The sequence below is a fragment of the Panthera onca genome, chromosome A3 (genome assembly GCF_046562875.1).
Source record: "Panthera onca isolate mPanOnc1 chromosome A3, mPanOnc1 haplotype 2, whole genome shotgun sequence".
Lineage (NCBI taxonomy): Eukaryota > Metazoa > Chordata > Mammalia > Carnivora > Felidae > Panthera > Panthera onca.
The window spans coordinates 53,934,974-53,956,157 of record NC_138341.1 but is presented as its reverse complement, the minus strand read 5'-3'; the positions used below and the strand labels follow the sequence as shown (position 1 = coordinate 53,956,157).

Here is a 21,184-nt window from a genome sequence, read left to right as displayed (position 1 = left end):
TGTTCACTGCAGCATTATTCACAATAGCCAAAACATGGAAACAACCTAAGTGCCCATCTACAAACAAATGGATAAAAAAAAGATGTGGTACATATATCCATGGAATATTATTCAGTAAAAAATAAGAAAGAAGGAAATCTTGCCATTTGCAACAACACAGATGGAGCAAAATCTTCACACCCAGACCCCATGGCTTCTTCTTCCCTCTCACTCCAGTGATAACCACTATCTCAACACTGGTATTTATCACTCCCATGAATATTGTGGAATCTGTAAACTTATAATATTGTTTCACACTTTTTTTGAGAGAGAGAGAATGCATGTATGAGAGGGGGATGGGGAGAGAGAGAGAGACAGAGACAGAGAGAGAGAGAGAGAGAATCCCAAGCAGGCTCTGCAATGTCAGCACAGAACCCAACATGGGGCTCAATCTCATGAACCATGAGATTATGACCTGAGCCAAAATCAAGAGTAGGATGCTTAATGGACTGAGCCACTCAGGTGCCTTCTCACACTTTTAATGTATAAAAAACGGTGGCTTTTGGACTTCTCTACCATATTCATTGTAAGAAATGCATTTTGCATTTTGGTAAACACACACATGTACACACATGTATATGTATCCATATATACCTGTATGTGTGCATGTGGATGTAATATAAAACAACACTGTCATTGAAATACTTACTGTTTAACTACTTCTAACACATTCAGATATTTTCTTTCAACGTTTTTTTTTTTTTTTTTTTTTTTTTTGGGACAGAGAGAGACAGAGCATGAACGGGGGAGGGGCAGAGAGAGAGGGAGACACACAGAATTGGAAACAGGCTCCAGGCTCCGAGCCATCAGCCCAGAGCCTGACGCGGGGCTCGAACTCACAGACCGCGAGATCGTGACCTGGCTGAAGTCGGACGCTTAACCGACTGCGCCACCCAGGCGCCCCCAGATATTTTCTTTCTATTCTAACTTTATTTTGTAATGCTGGCAGTGACCCACTAAACTGATTTCACAATTTATGGATGAGTCATAATCAACAGTTTGAAAAAATAATAGGATGTAACTATAATATCATCTTACAGGTTATTTTCTCACTTCTAATATTCTTTGAGAGTTAAAACTATCTTGACATAGGAGATCTAGTTCATTCATTTTTATCTAAGTAAGCTCTATGCCCAACACTGGGGCTTGAACTCACAACCCAAGAGTGAGAGTCCTGTGCCCTACCAACCGAGCCAAAAAGGCACTTCTCAAAACTTTATTCTATTTATGGATGATTAGATTGATTCTCTATTTTCTCTATTCCAAAATGTCCTGTGGTGAACTCTCTTACACATAAACACCAATGTTTGTCTAGAATACATAAGTGGGGATGAAAATGCTTAAGTCAAAGGCTTGCATCTCTTTATAATAGATACTGTAAAATTTTCCTAGAAATTGGTGTATGAATTTATATTGCCACTACGAAAGAGTTTCTATTTCTCCCCATCCTAACCACCACTTAGTGTTATCAGACTTTGCATTTTTGTCAATCTGATGATATTGTGAAATTATTTTATTTTGCAATCACCTCATTAACTGACAAAGTAAGATTCTTCTCTTATCATCAGCATCTAATTTTCCTTTCTATAAATTTCCAATTTTGTTGCCTGTTTCCTTATTACTAATTTTCAAGACTTTTTGTATTTCTGCACACTATTTATTAGCTGTAGATATTGCAAACTTCTCTCATTTTCATGAAAGTTTATCAAAATTTTCTCTTTAACTTTTTTGCCTATTTTGTCTTGTTTAATTTTGCATTTTGCATACCCTGAAGTTATAAAGATATTTTTCTATATTTTCTTATTAAAATCTTAAGTTTTACATCCTACATTTATATTTTAATCCAGCTAGAAGTGTGTATGTGTCCGAAAAGATGCTCAACGTCACTCATCATCAGGGAAATACAAATCTAAACCACACTGAGATACCGCCTCACACCGGTCAGAGTGGCTAAAATGAAAAACTCAGGAAACCAGGTGCTGGTGAAGATGTGGAGAAATGGGAACCCTCCTGCACTGTTGGTGGGAATGCAAACTGGTGCAGCACCTCTGGAAAACAATGTGGAGGTTCCTCAAAAAATTAAAAATAGAACTACCCTATAACCCAGCAGTAGCACTACTAGGAATTTACCCAAGGGATACAGGAGTGCTGATGCATAGAGGCACATGGACCCCAATGTTTATAGCAGCGCTTTCAACAATAGCCAAATTATGGAAAGAGCCTAAATGTCCATCAACTGATGAATGGATAAAGAAGATGTGGTTTATATATAAAATAGAATACTACTTGGTAATGAGAAAGAATGAAATCATGCCATTTGCAGCAACATGGATGGAACTGGAAGGTATTATGCTGAGTGAAATAATCAGTCAGAGAAGGACAAATATCAAATGTTTTCACTCATATGTGGATCTTGAGAAGCTTAACAGAAGACCATGGGAAAAGGGAAGGGGAAAAAGTAGTTACAAACAGAGAGGGAGGGAAGCAAACCAAAAGAGACTCTTAAATACAGAGAACAAACAGGGTTGATGGGGGGAGGGGAAAATGGGTGATGGGCATTGAGGAGGGCACTTGTTGGGAGGAACACTGGGTGCTGTAAGCGACGAACCATGGGAATCTACCCCAAAAACCAAGAGCACACTTTATACCCTGTTATGTTAGCCAGTGCGACAATAAATTACATTTAAAGAAGAAGAAGAAGAAGAAGAAGAAGAAGAAGAAGAAGAAGAGGAGGAGGAGGAGGAGTGTATGTATGGTGAGGTAGGAATCCTATTTCATCTTTTTTATAGTTTATTGTCCAAGACAATTTATTAAATAGTCCATTCTTTACCTGCTGCTTTGTAATGTTACCTCACATAAGCCAAATCCCTGATATACATGAGTCTGTTCCTAACACTCTCCATTCTGTTCCATTGGTAGATTTCTCTATCCTTATGCCAATATCCCACTGTTTAAATCACCATATAGCTTCATATAATTTTTTTTAATTCGGTAGAATAAGTCTCTTATCATCATCACGACTTAAGATTTTTTGGATATTTTTGGCCTTCCTTCTTTTGTTTGAATTTTTGGATCTATTTTGTCAAGCTCTGTGACAAACTCTCCTGGGAATTTGTTTGGAACTAAATTAACTTATTTAATTTGGACAAAAAAAATTGACATCTTTTATGCTACCAAGTCTTTCTGTCCATGAATATGGAATTTTGTCTCTAACTCCTTAGGTCTTATTTTATAATCTTTCAATAAATAGTTTTGATTTTTCCATAACAGTTTTACACTCTTTTATTATATTTATTTCTAAGAGCTCATAGTTTTTTTTGTTGTTGCTGCTGTTATTATAAATAGTATTTTTAATTAAATTTTCTAAATTTTGTTACCAATGATTTTGTATCAATCTTGTTCCCAGTGATCTTTTTCAGCTCTCATTGTTTCTAACATTTTGCCTATAAGTTCTCATGGATGTTCCATGTTGGCCATCATATAATCTCAAATAATAATCGTTTTTTCTGCTTTCCCACTTTCTTCTGTGTTCTACAGCCAAAATAATCCCAACCAAGCTCAGGGTACTAACAAGAGTGGACTCTAAATCTAGCAATACTATAGTGGAACATGAGCTGGTAGGGGAGGTAAAGCTAACACTGATTCATTACACTGATGGTGGCTGATTATCAGGCATGTACCCACATTCTCTACCATGTAAGCTTGAATTGAACAATTATACAATTTTTAAAAACAACACACTAAAAATATATATATAAATGAAAATCAATCAATCAATCAATAAATAACTTTTTTTCCATCTCATGACTCCACTCAGATTCCCCATTCATTCTCTCCTACTCTATGCTCTTTTGGGGCTGCTCATAGGAACCCTATTGGCCCAGCATTTCCAGATCTTTCCAGTATCATGTCTTTATAATAGAAAGATTATTTTGGTGTCCTAGGCAACCAAGCTTAGTGTCTACATTCTTATCCTCATGATAATCCTAACGCTAGCTAGCATATTTTCCAAGAGTATATAGACCATACTAAGCCCCAGTGGGTTGAAATATGCCAGGACAAGAATGTATGCCTCCCATTTTCTCTTTCCAAGTTCTGGCTTTTGGACTTTTTTGGTACTTTTTGGTTTTGTTTTTTTGTGGGGGGGAGAGGGACACAGTTCAGAGGATGCTGAACCTTTTGTGTTTTATTGTTTTGTTGGTTAGTGGCAACCTGTTTTCCTCAGCTTAAGTCTACTTATTTTCAAATCTGAACATGAACGTTAATATGTTTTATTATCAGTGTTACTTCCGATCTTTCCCATTAGTGTTAATATTTCCACTGTGGCTTCTATTTTTCCCTTTTATCTGTATAACTACTGAAACAACCCTGTATCCATGGTCCCTTTCAGATTCTATGATTTCAAGTTTGGAGTTGCTGATCCTCCGGCTCGTTGTGCCGGCAAGTTCTTGTAGTGGATCTTCCAACAGCTGTTTTGTAATTTTTTACTGAAAGCTCATCTTCAACTGAGCTTGATTTTTCAATGGAAATTTCCTATGACGCATGATTTTCTATCTGCTTCTGCATGTGACCTAGCAGTAACATAACCGGGACCAATTTTTATGTGCATCTCTTGATTTAGGATGTCTACAACTCATGAACAGTATACACTCAGTCTCCAGAACCTCTCAAAGCACAATCACAGGATTTCATTTTTTTTCTCAAAAGGCTTTTATTTTTTTCTACTCAGAACCCAACCAGAGGCAAACTTTCCTGGCTTCTTCCTGATTCATAGGCTAGATTTTTTTTTCTAGTCCTCCTTTCATGGAGAGTTCAGCCCTGCAACTGCCCCACCTTTTTGCTTTCTTGTTCAGGCCTCCAAATGGCACTGGCCCAAGGCCTGAACTCTCATCTCTGCATGGGCCCTACCCCAGCCTAATAAGAGCAGAGGCAGACACACTCACATCCCTGGCTTGCTGTAGCACCACTCACCACTTCCGGCTATGTTTTTCTATTCCTTCTTCACTTCCAGCAGCTGAACTAATTTGGTTTTTGTTTTATCCCATTTTTCTACATAGTAGGAAGGAGTCCACGTTAGCCCTCTCCTGAGTCCCCCTTTCCTTCACAGAGGCCCAGAAACCAACCAGACCTCAAAACCTCTTAGACCAGAAGCAGATGCCTCTGGGGTCTCGGGTAAATCCTACCTGTAAGAGTGTCTCCGGAATTTGACCAGAATCTTTTTGGGAAGAAGGATCAGGGCTTGTCTGATTACTGACTGGACAATTTCTGCTTAACAGCCACCTTTCTGTTCTTGTGCTGGAATGAAATCGGAATGCTTCTTCTCTGCCAATTTCAGAGGGTGAGATCATCCTTACAAAGTCCTTGGAGAGATATAAAGTCAGGAATCCTTTACAGAAGAAATGCATGTAGCATCTGAGACTTGAGGAAGGACTGTCATCTTGAGAAACAGACCCAATGGGTCTCTTTGTTGTTGTCATTATTGTTGCTTTGGGAAGGAGGCTCCCCAAGTTGTTTCTTTTTTTTTTTAAGTTTATTTATTTTTGAGAGAGAGTGTGTGTGTGCATGCGAGTAGGGGAGGGGCAGAGAGAGAGGGAGACAGAGAATCCCAAGCAGGCTCTACACTGAAAGCACAGAGCCCAATGCAGGGCTTGAACCCACAAACCGTGAAATCATGACCTGAGTCAAAACCAAGAGTGGAATGCTTAACTGACTAAGCCACCCAGGTGCCCTTTTGTTTTTATCTTGTAAACAAACATAGCAATAAACCAGGGAGCTTGGCTCTTCATGGAGGGAACACATATGTTTATGGGTCAACAGGCTAACGGGTCACAGCAAAGTACTCTGACAGTGTTCAAAATGATCTCTTTCAAACAGGATTGTTGTGGAAGTCAAGATGAAAGTCAGCAAGTATCTCAGGAAAGGAGAGTCATGAAAAACAGAGTCCAGCTTTTAAAGTCCATTATGGAGACAACTCCCTTACCAACATTCCCAGTGATGGCTTGCTTCCAAGGGACATGAATTTTTAAAGCCCAGTGAGCACCACACCTATGCACCCAGGCTTGAGAGTAATCAGCTGGAGACTAAATGTGAAGAAATCTCCTTAATAGAACTTCTGGCCTTTAGCCTTACTGACGTCTTCCTCTCATGGTATTTCCTCCAGTCCTGTTCTTCAAAGCTCAATACCCTCCTTAGAGTCAGAGCTGGCTCCAAGGGAAAGTTTGAGTAATCAGTCATCCACACCTTAGTGGGAATTTAACCCAATGTATTATCCTTCTAGAGATGCTGTCTCTTGAAAATTATCATCTCAGTGAGATAAAAATTCTCCTGAAATTATATGGTGTAGTATGATGAATCAGATGAGACACTCCAACTCCAAATCCCAACCTCTTTCCAAACCTCACCACTATGCCAGAAAAAGTAGGTTGGAATCTCTTCTCTGAACTATGAGGCTCAGACAGGCCTGTAATCATGAGCTTTCTCTGCCTCAGGGAACTGCAGCTCTGGGCAGACATTGGTGGTGAACATTCACAGGCTTAATTTCTACCAACTTCTCCACCAGTCAGATCTATCTGCTGGAGTCACAGAGAAAATAGGAATGATGAGAAAACTCACTTACTTTTTCTTAGTGAGTTCCACTTCATGGTGAAGTATCTTCAGGGAGCCATCAGCTAATTGCTGAGGGAGATTTCAGCATCCTAGAAAAATAACCAAAGGAAATTTCCTGAAACAATTATATTCACAGCAATCCAAAGCCTCATGCACTGAACTCTTTTGAGGGTGTTAATCTCCTTAGGAGCCTCTTATATAAACTTGCTCATACACCATCCACAATTTCTGCTGAAGGGCGAGTCTGTGGGCCCATGTTTATAACACTTGACAGGTGGGCCAGAGCTGACTGAAACATGAGTGGACACCTGGCTCAGGAGAAACCAACCCACTGGCTCGGCTGAGCCAACCAGATTCTTCCTTTTATTTATTTTTTTTTTAATTTTTTTTAACGTTTATTTATTTGTGAGACAGAGAGAGACAGAGCATGAATGGGGGAGGGGCAGAGAGAGAGGGAGACACAGAATCAGAAGTAGGCTCCAGGCTCTGAGCCATCAGCCCAGAGCCCGACGCGGGGCTCGAATTCGCGGACCGCGAGATCGTGACCTGAGCTGAAGTCGGACGCTTAACCGACTGAGCCACCCAGTGGTGGCTTCTAAAAGAGAGGCGCACACAATCAAAAAGAATGAAGTCTTGCTGTTTGCAACTACATGGATGGAACTGGAGGGTATTACGCTAAGCAAAATTAGTCAGAGAAAGACAAGTATCATATGACTTCACTCATATGAGGACTTTAAGAGACAAAATAGATGAACATAAGGGAAGGGAAACAAAAATAATATAAAAACAGGGAGGGGGACAAAACATAAGAGACTCTTAAATATGGAGAACAAACAGAGGGTTACTGGAGGGGTTGTGGGAGGGGGAATGGGCTAAATGGGTAAGGGCCACTAAGGAATCTTCTCCTGAAATCACTGCTTCACTATATGCTAATTTGGATGTAAATTTTAAAAAATAAAATTAAAAAAAATAATAATAAAAGAGAAGCCCACAACTAAGATGAAGGCAGCCACTGGATCTGGAATTCCAGACCCGCCAGAGTTCTGCCATGGTGAGCTAAGCCAAATGCAAGATGCAGACAGATGCCCACAAATCTGAGAAGGGGAGCTGCAGCCTAAGGTCAGCCAGCAAGCAAACTGCTGGGGGACTCATGTGCTCCACCATGTTGGAACTGAGGGGGAAAGGAGGAGAAATCTGAAAGACAAGTCATTATCCCACAAAGGCAAGAGCCCTCACAAGGACAGTGCATCCACTGCGGAACGCTGTGGCAGAAGCGTTCTCTCCATGAGAGGAGAGAGAATGGGCAAATGCATAAAGGGTGCCTACATGGCGAAGAGATCAGGGAGGGATCACAGAACACAGAAAAGTCCCCCTGGCTGCTACCTCTCGGTTCATTTTCCTTCAAACGTTTCTGGTTTCCCCCCAACAGCTTTTACTACACTTCTTCCCCACCCCTATCGCATCACTTTAAGGTGGAGATCTGCTTCCTTGTCATTAAAAACTCAAAGCACCCAAGAAGAGGTGCATCCATGCTCCTTGCCCCTGCACAAAGTCCCTGTTTCCTCACTCATCCATCCTTTCCTCCTTATCTGAAGAAACACGCCTCCTCCTTTACAAGTCTGAATCTTCCACACTGTGCATTGATCCTGAGGTCTTGGACCCCTGGGACCCTCCATCCATCTTCCATCTCTCCCTCTCTGACAGCACCTTCCTGTCTGCCTGTAAGCGTGCTCCGGGGTCTCCAACTCTACACTCCCCTTCCTCAACTCCAGGATTCCTTCTGCTGACTGCACAGTTTCCCTCAGTCTCCTCAGAGCTGAACTTTCTGAAGGAGTAGTTAGTCTATGTTTCCCCAAGTCTCATTCAACCCTCAACTCACTATGCCCGTCGTATTTGGGAAATGGCTCTGGGGAAACCAGGAGAGCTCTCCACTTCCTCTTGCAACATCTGACCCTGCGGACCCTCCCCTCTATATTGGTTATGGTCCAAAAGGGACATGGAGGATACACAAGCTTGGTTGCTTTTCTCAAACCAGTGCACTCCTCCACCAGTAATCCCTTCAGTCACAAGGAATGGTGCAGTATACTGGGACCAGTTACAGAGACCTACCAGAGTGAGCAGCTGTGGAGGGGGTTACTGGCAGGAGCAGAGGCCTGTGATGGAGGGGGAGAGCCCGGCAAATACACTCTCCAAAGTCTCCTCCTTCCCACCAGCCTCCTACCTGCCTTCCCCAAGGTTCCCTTGCTGCCGTGTGGCAGGCACTCCTCCCAACTTCTCGACTTCTCACTTGGTTTCCGTCCTCCGACCTGGCTGTTCTCCTAATATTCTAACCACTCCTGGCCAGTCTTCACTCATCACTTTTCTTCCACCATCTTAAATGTCCTGTCTCAGATCCTGTGGCTGTTCTTTCTTCTCTTCATAAACTCCCTCTCCCTCTCCCGCTCCCTCTCCCGCGCTCGCTCTCTCTCTCTCTCTCTCTCTCCCGCCACCTCTAAGCAATTTCATTTCCCACAAGACACCCGCCATAACCTCCAAGGTGGTGCTGACCCAGAACTGCATCTTCACTGTTGACTTTTTGCTGACCTCTCGCTGACCTCTCACTGACCTCTCACTGACTTCTCACTGACTTCTCGCTGACCTCTCGCTGACCTCTCATTGAATGCTAACCCCACTAGTCATCATATAATTTCGCACAGGAACAATGTGAGTGCCCTTAGCACTACACATCCCAAACAAAATTCATTCTCTTCTCCCTCAGACTCTTGTCCATGTTCCCCCTTCATTAACCACAGGCACCTTGACTTCTTTGCCTTTACAAACTTTTGCTACTCCACGAGTGGTCCAAACCCTGTGGAACAGATGTCCTCTGGGAACTCGTTAGAAACGCGCTGTGGAACAGATGTCCTCTGGGAACTCGTTAGAAACGCGAAATCTCAGGCCCCAGCCAGCTGACTGACTCAGAACATGCACTTCAAGAGACCAAGGTGGCCGATATTCACGGTATGATTTAGATGTGCTAGCTTACAGCATGTGCTGCAGCCATTCCTCCTTCCACGTAACACTGGGATGAATATTTCAACTCAGAGGCATGGCATTCAGACAATTCTGCAACTCGCAGGAACCCCTCTACCCATGCACCACCCTGGGCTGGAGGATGGTGTGCTGACAGACTTCCTATTGTTTTTAAAAATCTTCCCTGTCCCCTCAGTCCTTCCTGCCTATATCCTTGGAGCACTCTGAAAGGCACCCAGATTACCCTTTTGTGAAAGAAAGAAAGAAAGAAAGAAAGAAAGAAAGAAAGAAAGAAAGAAAGAAAGAAAGAAAAGAAAGAAAGGAAGAAAGGAAGGAAGGAAGAAAGAAAGAAGAAAGAAAATGAAAAGAGAGAGAGACGATTTGGGATTTCCAAAATGAGAAGCCCATCTGTCTGAAAAGGCCCCGGCTGACGTTTGTCACGGGACACCCTGTAGAATACAGGACACTCTACTCAATTTTATCAGGATTTTTATCTCTGAGCCTCAGTTTCCTCATCTATGAGGAGATTATAGTAGCTCCTTTATAATGTTTCCACTTATAAAAGTGGCTGAACGTGTAAAATATGCCCTCCACATGGAAGGTGATCAAATATTCACTGAATGAAGAAAGGAAGTTATTTAACATATCAAAGCCTCTGGGGCGCCTGGGTGGCTCAGCAGTTAAGGCTCAGGTCATGATCTCATGGTTTTGTGAATTCGAGCCCCACATCAGGCTCAAAGCTGATGGTGCATAGCCTGCTTAGGATTCTCTGTCTCCCTCTCTCTCTGCCCCTCCACTTGCACTGTCTCTGTCTCTCTCAAAATAAATACATAAACTTAAAAAAAGTATTAAACATATCTTTAAAAGAAAAGATATCAAAGCCTCAGTTTACTCAAATGTAAAAGGAAGAATACGAGGGTGACTAAAGGTAGGCTCCCCAGCCCCGCTATCATACCCTCCCACAGTTCCCACACACGCTCACATACATGCACAAGCATGCACTTCAGGCATGCACAACCCACATGCATGTGCACACGTGTGTGCAGGCACATGCACTCACACACGTGTACTCGCGCTCATACATGCACGTGTACATGTGTGTACACACAAAACAGCCACAGGAACTCTGGCCCCTTTCCCCTGATGTCTCCCCCATAGCCTCCTGCTCTCCAGATTCACTCACAGGGTCCATTACAGAGCATCTACTGGCCTACCCACTGCTATCCCAACCCTCCAGCCCTCCTTCCACAGCGGACACAGTGATCATTCCAGAATACAAGACTGAATTTTCATTCCTGCTTGAAGTCCTTACACTAGAGCCAGGCCAAACCCACTCTACATTCCCAAATGTGCTGTGAGGAGTCAGGCCTCTGGGCTTTCACACACATTACGTTTTCTCTATTGAAAATCTTTGGCTCCAGGGAGCTAACTCCTACTTGTCAAGACTCAACTTAAGCATGGCCTCCTCTGGCTTTCCCTGCTGCCTCCCACCAGAGTGGCCCCTCGAGGCCCTGAGCACCCGTAGCAAGAGATGCGACACTCTTGATGTCACACTGTCCTTCTATCCTTAGACTGTGAGGCTTCTGCTGAAAGGACGGGCCTACGCCGGCCGACTCCATCTTGTTCTGTGCCCTTTACCTTGACCACGCCTCCTCCCCTGAGTAACCTCCCACTCACCTGCCTAACAGGACTCGGACCCTTCCCCAGCCAATCGGCTGAGGCCACAGCCATTACCTCACCAACTGCCCCTAGGCCCCAATAAAACCTTTGTCCTTTTGAAACTCGCTCCCCCACCCCCCATCTCACCGCTGCGTAGGTGCAGGTAGGGGATTGAGCTCGAGCTAGCTCGAATAAAGGCTTTTTTGCTTTTACATCGGACTCGGCTCCCTGGCGGTTTTGGGGGATCACGAATTCTGGGCATAACACCGCCAGAGCAAGGACCCACCATCTCTGACTGCGTGTTTCCAGTGTCCACCATCCCAAAGCAGGGAGCACAGTGGGTGCCCAGTAAATGCTGGTTATTAAGTGCTGGTCCCGGGAGAACTTGAGGAACACTGCTCCCCAGCCCAGCCCACCCCCCACAACCAATCACAGTCCCAGGAGACCAGGGTTCCACCAGAAGGAGCACACAGCCTCCTGTCCCGGTGACTAGGGAACAGGACTAGACACTAGGACACATTAGGTCTTATCCCTTGAGTTGGCAGTGCAGAGCTGGGGACAGAATCCACGGAATGAAACTTGCAAGAGGCCAACTCTTATGTCTGCACCACTGCACCCAGACTGCCTTGGCCCAACCCCTAGGCCCCACCTCCCTGCAGCTCTTACACACATTTCCCTCTGCTTCCTTCAAAGCAGAAAAACAACCACCCTTTCCAAAAGGCAGGAATGTTGGGGGAGGCAGGATTTGCTTGCCCAGAAATAAAGATCCAGATTTCCTTTCCCAGTCGGAGAGATTTCTCCAGACTGGGCATCGCCACGAGGGCAGCGCACCCCCAGGCCCTCAGGACAGCAAGTCTGACCGAGATGCCCCACAAGTGCCCGCATCACAGGGACCCTGTGGTCAAGGATGTGTGAAAGGAGCAGTGTGGAATGGAAACGAGTTCTGTCCACAGCACTGCTGCCTGAGGGAGAAAACAGTCCTGTCCCTCACCCTCCTCTGTAACAGGTGCCATCCCTGCAGATGTCACAGACACATCAAATTTACATTAGTTCAGGGAACGCCTGCGGCGGACAGGTGCAGTGCAAGGAGCTTGGGGAGGTTCAGCATATGAGACCTGACAGGACCTCTGCCCTCAAATGTCCCTGAGCTCCACCCTGGGTGGGGTACCAGTGCGGGTCTGAAGGAATCGGACAGCAGTTCTTGCCCTGGGGAAGCTGACATCTCATTGGAGGCAGGGCACGAGGCCCACACAGAAAATAAAGAACATCACAAGGCAGGATGTAACCAGGAGCTAAACTGGGGGCATGGACGTGAGCTGCTCTAGAAGTCTGAGAAGAGATGGGAGAAGCTATGTGGACAGGGAATATCAGGAAGATTCATGAAGGAACACCTAGAAGAATGGATGGACAAGGTGGAAAGGACATTTCAGATGGGGAACAGCTCATGCAAAGGCACAGAGAACGGTCTGTCATGGTGCATCTGTAGCAAAGACATGGGTTTCTGCTCATTACATTGGCTATGGCTTATTTTGACTGATGATTCACTTTGAAATCAGCCCTGCCAGGGCTCTATGCTGCCTAGAAGCCTAGGCGGGTTGAGCCATCTTCCTGCCCAGCCATGCAAACAAACCACAGAGCATAGCCAAACCACGGGGAGCGAGTCAGACAAGGAGAGGAAAGTCAGCTTGGGAACAAGCGTGCTCTACCTCTTAAAAGTCCAAAGAGGAAACCTTGTCCTTCCAACTTGTATGCAACGACACCATCTGTGCTTAAAAACACTGAAATTGACGCTAGTGGGAGAGATAGCTGCAGAGAACCGGGGAGAGCTACTCAAAGATTTGTCAGCTTATTTATCCGCCTAGTCTTTCATTGGCTTCACTGATCCATCGAAGTTCCCTGCAAGATGAAATACCCTGAGCTCTGTGGTGGGCAGCTTCTAAAATGGCTCCCCATGACCCCCACCACCTGGAATTGGTGCTCTGCTGTAGCCCCTCCCCTCAAACGTAGGCTGGACCACATTTTCATACTTCTTTTTTGTTGTTTGTTTTGTTTCGTTTTAAAGTTTGTGTTTAGTTATTTTGAGAGAGAAAGCACGAGTGGGGGAGGGGCAGAGAGAGAGAATCCCAAGCAGGCTCAGCACTGTCAATGTCAGGCCCGATGCGGGGCTCGAACCCATGAACCACGAGATCATGACCTGAGTTGAAGTCAGACGTTTAACCAACTGAGCCATCCAGGCACCCCTCATACTTCTAATTAGGAGAAAATAGTGGGAAAGTGATGAGATGTCACTTCTGAGATTGTATTTTGTCTTACTCACACTTTCTCTGGCTCCTCTAGCTTGCTCGCCCTGACGAAGCCAGCTGCTACATTATGCGCTGCCCCTCAGAGAGACCCACATGGCAAGGACCTTCTGGTGGCCTCTGGCTGATCAATGAGCTGCATCCTGCCAACCACACTGAGTGCACTTGGAAGAAGATCCTGCCCAACTGAGCCCAGAGGTGCCTCTGGCCCCAGCTGAGACCTTGACTGAAGCTTGTGGGGCCCTGAGCCTGAGGACCCATTCGAGCCATTCTTGACCCACAAAAACTGTGGGTCTTGTTTTTCGCCACTAAATTTGGGGGTCAGTTGTTACACAGCAACAAATAACAAATCCACTCTCCAATCAGGTCTTCGGTGGTTATTAACGAGATCATATGTGTGCCTGAGCTGATACAACCACATACAACTAGAAATGTCCCCTGAAGCTAAATCTTTTCCCCCAAACTCACTGTTAATTAGCATGTCTCCCAGTAAAGTTAGTGCACAGTTTTCAGATTGTCCAACTTGGGAATTAACTTATGTGTGTAGAAAAGGATGGGGGAAGCTGGGAGCTTTACATTATGCTGACGTATGCTGACTCTTTCACATCTAGGCAGACGCTCCACATCCCTTTGGAGAAAATCTTCCTTCTCATAGGAGGCAGAGAACCACCTGTTTCCAGAGAACAGGTACCCGCAGACTCAGGTGGGGTATATTCAATACGTCTAACAGCAGGTGTGGGCATGAGAGCTGACCAAGACAGGTGCCAGCTGATCCATCACATCCCAGGTAAGCCCCTGGTCCTGAGGACAGGGTGTGCCAGAACTCTTGGAGGCTTGACAAGGCTTTCCCCCTCTCTGACATTCTGTGACAGGCAGCATTCTGGAAAAAGGGAGTGCTGAGCGCCAAAGGAGAGCCCAGCTGGCTTGTCCCAAACCTGGCGACATGGACAGGATGGTCGTCTCTGAAGATCAAATTGGGGAGAGACACCAAGGGCACCAAAGAGGAACTCACCAGAAAGTAAAGAGGAAGCTGCTGTTTGTGTGCTTGTTTGAATGTCTGTCTGTTGGAGGGGAAGTCATCTGGGCTGGCCTGAAGGAGCCAAGGGTCATAGAGGAGGCAGGGAGCTCCAGTCCCTTCTGTCCTGGTTTTGCAGGTTAGTGACTAAACTTATGAGTGTGTTCCCACAGGGCTAAAACTTAGAGCCCAGCATGGGACCTCAGGAGTTCAGTTCTGAGCAGATTTTGGAGGTGAGATCTCCAAGTTAAAACACCCAGCACCTGAAGAAATGGGTCTTGAAGTCATGGGAGCTCAAAACTGGAGAAAAGGACTTTTTTTATTGTGGTAATATATACACAACATGAAATTTACCATTTTAACCATTTTTAAGAGGACAATTCAATAGCATTAAGCATATCCACACTGTTTTGCAATCATCACCACATCCATCTGCAGAACTCTTTTCAGCTTGCAAAACTGAAGCTCTGTGCCCATGAAATAATAACTCACCACCCCTCCCTCTCCCTTGCCCTTAATAACTACTCAGTCCTATTCTACCTTCTGTCTGTACGAGTTTGCCTATTCTAGGATCTTCATATAAGTGGACTCATGTAATATTTATCCTTTGTGTCTTAATTTCACTTAACATAACGTCTTAAGGTTCATTCATGTTGTAGCATGATCAGAATTTCATTCCTTTTCAAGATTTATTCTGGGGCGCCTGGGTGACTCAGTTGGTTGAGCATCTGACTCTTGATTTTGGCTCTGGTCATGATCTTGTGGTTCGTGGGATTGAGCCCCACTTGAGATTCTTTTTCTCCCTCCCTCTCTGCCCCTCCCCTGCTTGTGAACACACTCTCTCTCTCAAAATAAATATTTTTTTAAAAAGATGTATTACTATTATTTTGTACATATATAGCTGACCCTTGAACAACACTGGGGAATGGGGTGCCGACCCCCTGCACACACAAAAAATCTACATATAATGTTTACTCCGTGAAAACTTAACTACTAATAGCCTACTGATGTCCAGAAGCCTTACTGATAATATAAACAATCAAGTAACACATATTTTGTGTATGTATTATATACTGTATTCTTATCATAAAGCTGGAGAAAAATGTTAAGAAAATCATGAGAAACTTCATTTACAGTACTGTATTATATTTATTTTAAAAAAAACTGGGGTGCCTGGTGGCTTAGTCGGTTAATTTTTTAAGTGGATGAATTGTATGTAAATAACACTGTGATAAAAAAAAATAATTAAAATGAAAAAGTGCTCCTTTTTTAATAAAAAATATTAAGAAAAGTAAAACTTTGTTGTCATTTTTCAAGGCATATTTTGAAAAATAAAAAGTGGCAACCTTATGTGCATCCCAGATTTTTTTCAAAATGTTCAGGTCTGAAAATCTGACAAGCCTGTGCATTATCTATAGTTATATATAAATTACTCCAAAATTTAGCAGTTTATAGTAATAGACACTTATTATTTGATAATTCCTGTGAGCTGGGAATCTGGATGGGCTTCACTGGGCCCTCTGGCTCAGAGTATTTCAATCAAGGTATCTGCTGGGACTGTAGTCTCATCCGAAGGCTTGACTGAGGGAGGGTTCACTTCCAGGCTGACTCACATGGCTCGTGGCAGGACTCAGTTCCTCTCAGGCTGTTGGACTGAGGAAATCTGTTCTTGCTTTGTGAGCCTCTCCATTGGGCAGCTCACAACATGGCAGCCAGCTTCTAGGATAGCAAGCAAGTGAAGGACCAAGAGAGGGCAAGACAGAACCAGAGACTTTTTAAAGGCTGCCTTCCACAGCCATCAGTCTGAATATGGGGGAGCCAGGTTTGTTGGCGCAGCAGACCTCCTCCAGGATGACAGGAGAAAGGGGGCAGAGGCTGGGAGCAACTACTCCTGAACCTGTGTAGTTATGTGAATGGAAGCTGAGGGGGGTGGTTCTATTTTCTCCCAAAATTAGGGCAGCGGCCAAGAATAGAGAGCAGGTGATACAGTAGAGGGTTGAAGGGAATGCAGAGCTTTCAAATAGCTGGTGTGGAGAAGCGGGGACAGACATGAGCACAGCACCACACGGGGTGCTCCAGCCGGGATCTGAGCCTGGAAGCTTTAAGCTCCGGATAAGCTACACCCCAAGGCTCCAGGCAGTTTGTGTCCAAAGGAGAAGTCGGTACTGAAATCCACCCCCGAGGCCGATTTGCCTTCTTCTGAAAAAACCACCTTGTGTGCGGCCAAGGCCCATACGTGATCCCAAGGGGAAGTGGGCAGCCACCAGGAACCTGAATGTGGATGTTCTGGGCAAACGTGAGCTTCACCTGATGGTGAGGGGCTGTGCTCTTGACGTCCTCCATACACAGATACGGCCACGCGGCTCGGTGAGCTATGGCCCTGCGGTGCCCATCCTGCAGGGCCACTCTGCCCGGGGGCTGCCGGCCCTCTCCAGAACTGGATGAGCAACCTCTCTGTCAGATGTCCTGGGAAAGCAGATCCACGCACAGGAAATGAGAGGATCTGAGTCCCAAGCTGCAGTAAAATGGCATTTCCTTTCCTCACTGGGCCTGGGGATAGAGTAAGGTCTGTCCCAAAGGTGAATTCAAGTCTCCACTCTCTCTCCTGCTTCAAGGCCTGGGTGCAGCAAAGGCAGAGAGGGCCCTCTCTTTGGAAGAAAGAGGACGACTGTCACAACTCTGCATGGAGGCCCATGCTCCCAAGGAGAGTCTGGTGGCCCTAAAGAGCCACCATTTCTCGTGGAGGGATACACAGGACACTCTGCATCTCACTGCCCTCTACTTGTCCGGGCCTCCAGTACAGCCCTATTCAATATGTCAGCCTGATCTCAGCCGCATTGCTGGGCATGAACAGAAAAGCTTCCCACCTGCAGGGAATAGCAGGAAAGAGAGCAGTGTCCCATTTCCCAGGCCAGGGCAGCCTCATACTAACAAGGTGTGGAGGCAGAGCCAGGACCACCAGGACCACTCTTACACGACAGCAAGCTGAGTGAAGCTCAGGAGAGGCCAGCCATGCTGCGGGGATGGAGGCGAGGGCCCTGCATGGACAGTGGGCGGTGAAGTTGACTGAACCGTGGTTTTACACTAGCGGGGAAACTGCTATGAGTCACACGTACCGGTCAAACAGTGGCAAGCCGGTCGGGCACTTTGGTCAAGACCAAGGCATGGTCGACCCATTTGTATCTACTGTTGGGTGTGGCCGGCACTCCCTGCCCACATCTTCTAGCCCAGGCCCTTTCACATCACCTCTCAGCCGGACCTTGGCCAAGCCAACTCCTCCAAGCCAACCATAAAGATGAGCGTAGGAGCTGGCCGCCTCAGAGGCTGCACATCTGCCCTTCTCTCCACCAGGACCGTTGCTCACCAAGGAAGAAGCAGGCGTTAAGTACGACCTAAGGTCCCAAGGCTACCTCCACATCTAGTAATTCAGAATTGTTTTGAATAACCAGATCCAATTTCTAAACCAAGGCAGATTCACTTTGGGCCCTCGTTTTAGGTACAGCCAGAGACTGTGGAATTGTATAAAATTTCTGGGCATAGGAGACTCCATTTTGAAGCTCTGTTTTCTTTTCCAACTAATGAACTCTTGAACCGGGCCAGAAGTGGCAATAGCTTTTACAAGCAGTTGCTCATAACATTTCAACACAGTCAGACGCCTGGGTGTCAGTTAAGCATCCGACTCTCGATTTCGGTTCAGGTCATGATCTCACTACTCATGAGTTTGAGCCCCGCATCGGGCTCTGTGCTGACAACTCAGGGCCTGGAGCTTCCTTCAGATTCTCTGTCTCCCTCTCTCTCTCTGCCCCTCCCCTGCTCGCGCGCTCTCTCTCTCTCAAGATAAATAAACATTAAAAAAATTTTTCAACAGAGCAACTGGCATTTGGATCATGTGAGGTAGGTAATGTTAATTAATACCAGGGACAGTTTCATTTGGTAGCACCGATAATAAAATAATCAATAACAGTAATGAGAAGTGGCTTAATCAGTCAGCACCAAATTAGAAGGGGTTTTTTCTTCTCTTCTTTACCGAAATCATGTCATTACTCCTTCCTTCTTTCTCTTAAAAAAAAAAAATCCTTGCTTTCCCCCCATGAGCGCTTTTCTGGTTACTCCAGACTCTCTGCTCCCCAAACTGCAATTCTGAGACCCAAAATAAAGGCTTTTGTTCTTTTTCAGTTTTGCCTTTTTTTTTTTTTTCCTTTCAGTTGACAAGACAAAGGTGCTCTGGTCACACCACAGCCCAGGACCTGAGACAGACAACACACTGACCTTGGGGACACCAACATTCTTTTCTTGTCCCCCCTGTAGCTGTGGACTGAAAAATCAGCCCAGCCTTGCTGTGTTCCTTGTGCCAAAGGAGTAGGAGCCAAAGAGAAAACAGGCAGGAGAGAACAATTTTGAGCAAGCTATTTACAGGCAGATTCACTTTCTTGCTTTCAAAACCTGAGCTATAAACCACCAGAAAACTGCAATTTGCAATCAATGGCAAACGCTCATACTTATGGTTGGGGGATGTCAGCTTCCTGAGGATCTAAAATGGTGGGTACGACATGGGCTTTAGCCACCAACAAGTAGGAAAGAGAGAGGGCCTGGGGCTTGGCACAACCGTAGGGGGCCTTTTGTGTGTAAAGGCAGCACCTAATTTAAGGCACGCACCTGAGTGGTCATCCACCAGCCCAGCCAGAAGCCAGAGCCCAATTCTCCGCTGCTCCCTTTTTGGCAGGAAGCCAGGACTCCAGGCCCAGCTGTCCCAGGCAACAGCCATTTGCTGCATCCAGTCAAGGGGGCAGCAAGAAACCACAGAAATCTAAAAGGGCAGAGAGAAAGTTTCAGTCTAGGGGTCGGTGCCCTGACACCAGCTCGTTTACCCCTGCCCTGACCCTGGGCGGGAGACAGGATGGCCTCATTTTACAGGGGAATATTTATCTCTTGTGTTCAGAGCACTCTTGGGGATTTTCCGAGCGAGCAGCGGGGAAGGAGCTGGTCCAAAGCGATACCGTGCTTGCCCGGTCACTGTGGCCGACTGGGGCCTCAAAGAACCACTCTGCTACCAGCGACCATTGCCCTTTTGGAGTCTCCACACGCCCCCTTGTGGTCACTGCGCGCCCCTGCAGCTTCTGTCGCTCGGGTCACAGTCCCCGTTATCCCGGCCACACCCGGGGGTGCCGGAGACAGATGTGGCCCGGCGGGAGGCCCGGTCAGCCTTCCTCCCAGAGGCAAGTCTGGGCTGACTGAAGCACCATCCAGTCGACCGGGTGCGTCCGGGGCTCCAGACACAGGTGGAGGCGGCGGCAGCGCGGGAGGAGTCGCGGGACGACCTCTGCCCCTCCCCTCCAGAACCGAAATCCGGGACGGCCGGCGCCCGCGGGGCCTAAGAAGTGCCTGACGCCTGGCGGTCGCTCCCCAGCTTCCCGGGAGGATCGCAGGGAGGCCGCGGTGCGTGAGCGCAGGGAGCTGGGGGAGGCAGGGGGCGCGAGGTCTCGGAGGGCGCCCCGGCCAGGCCCGCAGCGCGCGCGGCTCCCCAAGGCGGCCCTGAGGTTCCGCGCCCCCTTACGGCCGGCGCGGTGCGCCCCGCAGGGAAGAAAAGGACAAGAAGACGGAGAAAGGGCCTTGCCTGTTGACCGCGTTTGTCTCCTTCGTCCCGACTCCGCGGTACTTTGCCCGCTTGCGCTGAGACAGGCTTGGGGAGGCAGTGCCCCCTGGTGGCCCCTGGCCGTCATGGCGACTGTCTTCTTCCTGGGCACCACTCGGGTTTCCCCCAGGTTTATTTTGTCCTCCTGAGCAAGCCTGTGCTTCCAGCCAGTCACACCTTCCTGGGGCGCGGGGGTACAAGAGGGGCACAATAACAACACAAAATAGCTTTTTTCTGGTTCAACCCCACCTGCAGAATTGTGGATACTGTAGACCCTGACAGCTTCCAACAATTAGTTCAACATACCCCAGGGAGTCTGGGCCACCTTGTGACATAAGCTGACCTTTTCTCTGTCCATTGGTCTCCCTCTATCGCCAATACTCAGCTCTGACCTTCAACATGGCCTCTGGCGGAGGCCCTCAGGGATAAAGCTCTGGTGCTCTGTGCCCCCTGAACTCAGCCTTACTCAAAAGTTGTCCTTTCCCTCTCAGCTTAAGTGACTTCCCTTAGGACCCTCATGCAATTAGCCAGTCAGTATTATTCCACTGCCTCCCATGGGTCTCAAGTTAGAATACCAAAACTAAAACCCTTTAGTTTTAAAAAGGTACCTTTTTTTGAATTTTAATATTTTAAACCAACAGTGCTCTCGAATACTATTTTTTACTGAGAAAGTGCTAATTGGTTATAGAGGGGAAAAGCAGAGAATGAGGACATCTGGATACCAGCCCTAGTGGTCACCAAGCAACTTTGTGATTCTGGAGGTCTTTCTGTGCCTGGCTGGTCACCTGTTAAAATGGCAGGTAATGAGGACAGAAGCCGGGAATAGTAGAGCCTGTGGTGTTCATATGGGGAGAGGGAAATGGAGATACCTGGAGAAGGAACTTGAAAAGGAGACGGTAGAGCGAAGGACGACGGAGTGGA

At 46.4% G+C, this 21,184-nt stretch overlaps 1 long non-coding RNA gene across 1 annotated transcript in view; it reads right to left on the bottom strand.

Annotated features, from left to right (window-relative positions):
• The window catches only part of LOC144615934 (uncharacterized), a 252,075-nt gene extending 232,336 nt beyond the window's left edge, over positions 1-19,739 (bottom strand). Inside the window, exons 1-2 of the long non-coding RNA XR_014137416.1 lie at positions 19,288-19,739; positions 6,656-6,734 (exon numbers count right to left, since the gene is read on the bottom strand). This is a non-coding gene — a long non-coding RNA (uncharacterized LOC144615934). The remainder of the gene's footprint in view (positions 1-6,655; positions 6,735-19,287) is intronic.
• Between the last annotated feature and the right edge of the window lie 1,445 nt (positions 19,740-21,184).